Below are 6238 nucleotides of genomic sequence, written 5' to 3' on the forward strand. Positions count from 1 at the left end.
GCTGAATGGGGGAAGGGTCTGCTTCAAGCTCACCACACACCTGCTGGCCAGGTCCAGCCTCTTGCAGACCCGAGCCTCGGTCCCTGGGCGCTGTTGGCCACAGGCCACGCTCAGTCCCTCGCCACGTGGGCCGTCTCACAGAGCAACTCACCCCACCCTGGTGCGCAAGCCACGTGGGCAGTAGCGAGAGTTGGCCCAGCGCCACGAGAGCCCCTGTCCTTGAGAGCCAAGTGTGTTGGTGAGAAGGAAGGCCCAGGCCCGGTCTGCCATAGATTCCAGCTTCCTGCTGACGTACACGTTCGCCGGCAGCAGGTGATGCTTAAGCGGGTGGGTCCCGGTCACCTACGGGAGAGGCCTGGGTTGAGGTCCACTCCCCAGCCCCAGCCATTGTCGGCGTTTGGGTAGAGAACCAACAGAGGGGAGCTCCCTGTGTTTCTATGACAGCACCACCCACACACACATCAGCGTCCCAAATAAAACAATTAAAAGGTTGCATTCGCAGGGTGAGAGATGATAGAACGGAGAGAAATCCCCTGGGGAGCCCCTCTCTGTGCCAGAACTTCGGGCACCGCAGCCTCCTGCCTTCCTGAGCTGGGATCCACGCGTCTGGATAAGAGGTCTGCCCACGAGTGATCAAGACGTCACCGCTGAATGCCAGTTTGAACATGTAATCTAGGGCGCCGGGGCCAGCACAGTGGCACAGCGGGCTAAGCCGCCACCTCAGACACTGGAATCCCATACAGGTGCCACTTCCAGGCCCGGCTGCCCACCTCCAACCCAGCTCCGTGCTAATGCACCTGGGAAAGCTGCAAAAGATGATGCAAGTATTGGGGCCCTACCACTCGTGTTAGAGACCCAGATAAAACTCCCAGCTTCTGGCTTTAGCCTGGCCCGGCTGCAGCCGTTGTGGCTGTTTGGGGAGGGAACCAGCAGGTGGAAGATCTCTCTTCCTCCCTCTATGTAACTCTGCTCTTCAAATAAATAAATAAATCTTAAAAAAAATAAATAAGGACAATGTCAGCCACCTCGCTAAGGTCGTGGGAACATGACCATCTGAGGGGTGCAGACATGGGTTTGATCACTTAACACCGGCTGCACACGAGGCTGTGGGAGGCGTTGGTCCTCCTGACCATCGCTTGCTTAGCGCTTGCCCTACACCTCAGTGCCTTCAACATTCTGACTCAGATAACCATGAACGACGGCGTTGGTAGCCTGGAACACTGGTCACGGGCGGCAGAAACCCACTGTGGTCGCTTTCAGGAGGAGGGGGTCCGTCATCATCCCGGAGTCAACCGGAAGCCACAGTCGGCGTTGGTCACGTGTGGCCTGGGCACCTCTGGGGTCCCTGGGACGCTGCCAGGGCATCTTTGGAGCAAGCACCAGCCCCGTAATGATCCCAAGACACTGCTCACCCCGACCACCACATGGACATCCGCACTCACGGTGCCGATGCACAGAGAAAATCCGAAGGGGCCTGAGCTGGGACCCAGGCAGAGCCCAGTCCCGGTGACTGACGTCTTCACACCCGAGCACTGCTTAAAAAGAAGCAAAAGGGCCTGGCGCTGTGGCATAGGGGTGAGGCCGCCGCCTGCAGTGCTGGCGTCCCATGTGGGTGCTGGTTCGCATCCTGGCTGCTCCACTTCCAATCCAGCTCTCTGCATGGCCTGGGAAAGCAATAGAAGATAGCCTAGGTCCTTGGGCTCCTGCACCCATGTGGAAGACCCCAGGGAGGCTCCTGGCTGCTGGCTTTGAATTGGCACAGCTCCGGCCATTGTGGCCATTTAGGGAGTGAGCCAGCGGGTGGAAGACTTTCTCTGTCTCTCTCTCTCTAACTCTGCCTTTCAAATAATAAATAAATCTTTTAAAAAGCAGAAGAGCCAGTTCTACTTTAGATTGCACTTGACTGAGGAAAACACGAAATGATTAAATCTCCCGTGGAGGACAGACTACGTGTCCATGGCCAGTGCAGCCAAAGCGCCCTGAGCCTGAGGACCGGCTCTCAGGGAGCCCACGTGCAGCTCTGAGAGTGGCCAGCTGAGCAGCCACTTCCTCCTGGAGCACTTTTAACTCCAAGAGTGGCCCTTGGCAGGCATCGCCCCCGAAATGAACAGGAGCGGCTGTGGCTTCAAGGATCCCAACCAGCAGCGTTGGAGCCAAAGATGAGATGCGAGCCTTCAAGCAACAATCGAAGTTTTCAGAAAACGTGGCCGTTCAGGTGCTTTCTGCCCTGAGTTTGGCAGCTGCCAATCTTCAGAGCTGTTCTGATGCCTGGGTGGTGAGTTTAGTGTTTTCACACAGTGTAACGAGACACGCTGAGGTGTGGAGGACGTGGCTGAGCCTGCCAGCAAGTGTCTCCAAGTGCACCCTGCACAGTCGCAGAAGGCATCCCAAGGACAGGCCGAGAAGTAACAAAGAACAAGACGTCTGTGCTACAGTTGCGTGTTTCACAATGTGGCTAATCAGGGCCAGGGGTTGTGACATGGCAGGTTCAAACGGTCGCGGAGAACAACTTTGTCCCATATCTGAGAGCCTGGTTGAGTCCTGGCTCCTCCATTTCTGATCCAGCTTCCACTAACATGCACCCTGGGAGGCAGCAGGTGACGGCTCAAGTTCTCGGGTCCCTGGAGACCCAGAGGGAGTTCCTGGCCCCTGGCCCTGCTTGGCTAAGGCACTGAAGTCGTGAAGCAGTGGATGGAAGAGCTCCGTCTGTCTGTCCCTCCATCCCTTTCAAAGAGATAGATAAATTAAATTTTAAATTTTTGAAGAACTCCTCATTGCATGTCTTGGCGTAGCATCAGAGGAGTGCCCACGACCTCCTGGAGAGCTGCGACCTGCCCCTCCCCCTACAGCACGTACTGGGCAAGGCTGGATTTGCTTCCTTCTTCAACCACAACAACCAGTGCAACAGACGGACTGCGAAGGCAGGTCCAAGAATCCGCCTCTTATCCAGCAAGCCAGGTATTAAAGACATTGGAAAAAAAAATTGAACAAAGCCATAATTCTCTCTGATGTTTTTGTTTTGGAAATTATTTTTCATAAAAATGTCATGCTAATGGGTTTGTTTTATATGAACTAACATTGTGAGGACTTCTCATCTTAATTTCTCACACGGTGAATATCACCTGACAAACCTCGCTGGGGTCCTCAGTGTTTCCTAAGAGTGGAAAGGATTCCAGATCCAGAGAGCTGAGCTCAGAGAGCCAAGCTCCGGGGAACTCAGTTAGGAGTGGTTCTGCTGTAGAGACAGAACACTCGCCTTGAGCTGATGCAAAGGCCACCTGTTCTGTTGTGCAGAGAGGTGCTCGGCGGGGCAGCTCCGGGGCTGGCTGGCTCTGCACCCGGTAGCTGCCTATGGGAGCGCTCAGGGCTGGCTGGCTCCACAGGTGCACGGGGTGAGCGCTCAGGGCTGGCTCAGCAGGTCAGGGGAGCACTCAGCAGGTGCAGGGGGGAGCACCCAGCAAGTCACAGGGAGCACTCAGCAGGTCATGGGGAGCACTCAACAGGTCAGGGGAGCACTCATCTGCTCAGGGGAGCACTCAGCAGGTCAGGGGAGCACTCAACAGGTCAGGGGAGCACTCATCTGCTCAGGGGAGCACTCAGCAGGTCACAGGGAGCACTCATCAGGTCAGGGGAGCACCCAGCAAGTCACAGGGAGCACTCAGCAGGTCAGGGGAGCACTCAACAGGTCAGGGGAGCACTCATCTGCTCAGGGGAGCACTCAGCAGGTCAGGGGGAGCACTCAGCAGGTCAGGGGAGCACTCAGCAGGTCACAGGGAGCACTCAGGTCAGGGGAGCACTCAGCAGCTCAGGGGAGCACTCAGTAGGTCAGGGGAGCACTCAGCAGCTCAGGGGAGCACTCAGCAGGTCAGGGGGAGCACTTAGCAGGTCAGGGGAGCACTCAGCTGGTCAGGGGAGCACTCAGTAGGTCAGGGGAGCACTCAGCTGGTCAGGGGAGCACTCAGTAGGTCAGAGGAGCACTCAGCAGGTCAGGGGGTGCACTCAGCAGGTGCATGGAGTGAGCACCCTGGGTCTTCCCATCACTCTGCTGCCCACAGCACTGGCGTCAACCTTAGAAGGGCGGCCTCTTGGCCACCAGGGTGGCTTGACTTCTGCTCATACCTGAGCGGTCTTAAGAAAGCTCACGGGAAACGTGCATGCTGAAAAGCTCTGTGTGGATCCCCACGTTGTTTTTGCATCAAGATAAACACATTCCATCCATTTTTTTCCACTTTGGCACAAACTCTGTGATGTACCCTTGTAGAGCTGCTGAGAGAGAAAAATGCTCTCTCCGTGTGGGATCTACACAGTGGTGGATCTCCTCTCTGGGGATTGATCCCCCTGAGTGATGCCAGGCCCTGACTGTACCAGACCTGCCTTGGCCTTGGAGCTGGGGCCAGAGAGTGAGGGCTCTGATGGAAGAGGAAGAGGAAGGCATGGGTGCCGCATGGGCTACGGCTCCCTTCCGACAGGCAGGGGACAGGGAACTGGGGCTGGTGGGCCAGAGCCAAAGTCACGCCTCAGGAAGAATCCGGTCAAGACACAGCACTGCCCCCAGGGGTTCTGGGCCTCCACCACCCTCTGCCTCCTCTGCCACTGGACTGGGGATGCTGCCCCCACCACCACCATCCAGTGACTTGGAACTGCCTCGCTCCGAGGTGGGCTGTACGCCCCGTGTCATCGACCTGCCTGTGCCAGGAGGGCGGTGGGCCGATCCCACCCTCTTGGTCTCCGTGTGGGAGACGGGGTCCTCCTGCACCAAGGCTACACCATTGCAAGGACCCTCAGAATGAGAAGGGCACAGGGCTGTGGGAGCAGTAAACGGCAGACAGAGATTCTTGGGTGTGTTTTTTAGTTAATATTTATTTATTTGAGAGGCAGAGAGAGAGAGAGAGAGTTTGTTCATCTGCTGGTTCACTCCCCAAATGGCTGCAGTGGCCGGAGCGGTGCCTATCCGAAGCCAGGACCCAGGAACTTCTTCTGGTGCAGGGACCTAAGCACTTGGGCCATCTTCCACTGTTTCCCAGGCCGTAGCAGAGAGCTGGATCAGAAGAGGAGCAGCCTGGACTTGAACCAACGCCCATATGGGGCCGGCACTGCAGGCGGCGGCTCTACCTGCTGTGCTACAGTGCCGGCCCCAGATGGAGAGTCTTCAGAAATTACCCAGATCAATCAATCGACGACAGATAGGTGGATAGACATAGATAGATGATAGAGAAATAGAGGATAGAATTGGACATAGGACAGATAGGATAGACGACAGAAACGGTGGAGAGAGATGATAGGGAAATGGAGATGTAATCAGAGATACGTAGGACAGATGGGGTTAATAAATAGAAGATACAGGTGGACGACGGATACTGATGACAGAGACGGCCAGGTGATGGGGAGAGAAATACACTTATTTACACACGTTTTACACACGCGCGCGCGTACTACACACGCACAGGAAATACAAGTGTTGTAACCAGTAGACCGTTTACTAACCGTGTGACCTCCACACCTAAATTTCCTCAAAAGTAAAATCAGAGGCCCCAGCAGGCGAGAGTATCTCAGGGCCGTAAGGAGCTCAGTTCTTGCAGCAACCTCAGTGCAGTAGCTAAGAAACAGTTACCAGTTCGGCAAATGTTAATTATTAATCCGATATTAGCACGGTGGAGCCGGAGCGCCGAGGTGGCAGGAATCAGCTGCCTGCACCCAGGGAGCAGCGTCCTGCCTGGGACACTCCTGGGAGGAGGTGAGAGCTGACGTGGTCGTCCCAGGTCACGTGGTCTGGCTCGCCTTCCAGCTCGGAGCAGGTGCACACGGGACACCTGGTTCCACATCCTTCAGCGCGAGCACGGGCCTCAGGCAGGAAGACGCTCTACATTCTTTGGGACTAAAAGTTGGCTTACAGTGAAGGACCCCAGAGAAAATGATGGAAAGGAAATATAGCGATGCGTTAACAGCGGTTACCCCTAGCTGTGCATCCCAGGGTGCTGGTATTATCCTCAACAGAATTTTCTAGTCTTCATAATAAATACATATTAATTTTGCAGTTTTTACAGGCATGATATTTTTAACATTATTTTGTCACTTAAAACTAATAGTGACAGACTCACCTTTTTTCTAAGGTTTTATTTATTTTTATTTGCGAGGCCATTACAGAGAGAGAGAGAAACAGAGAGAGGTCTTCCATCCGCTGGTTCACTCCCCAGATGGCCACCACCACCATGGCCGGAGCTGGGCCAATCTGAACCCA

The sequence above is a fragment of the Lepus europaeus genome, chromosome 11 (genome assembly GCF_033115175.1).
Source record: "Lepus europaeus isolate LE1 chromosome 11, mLepTim1.pri, whole genome shotgun sequence".
Taxonomy (NCBI): domain Eukaryota; kingdom Metazoa; phylum Chordata; class Mammalia; order Lagomorpha; family Leporidae; genus Lepus; species Lepus europaeus.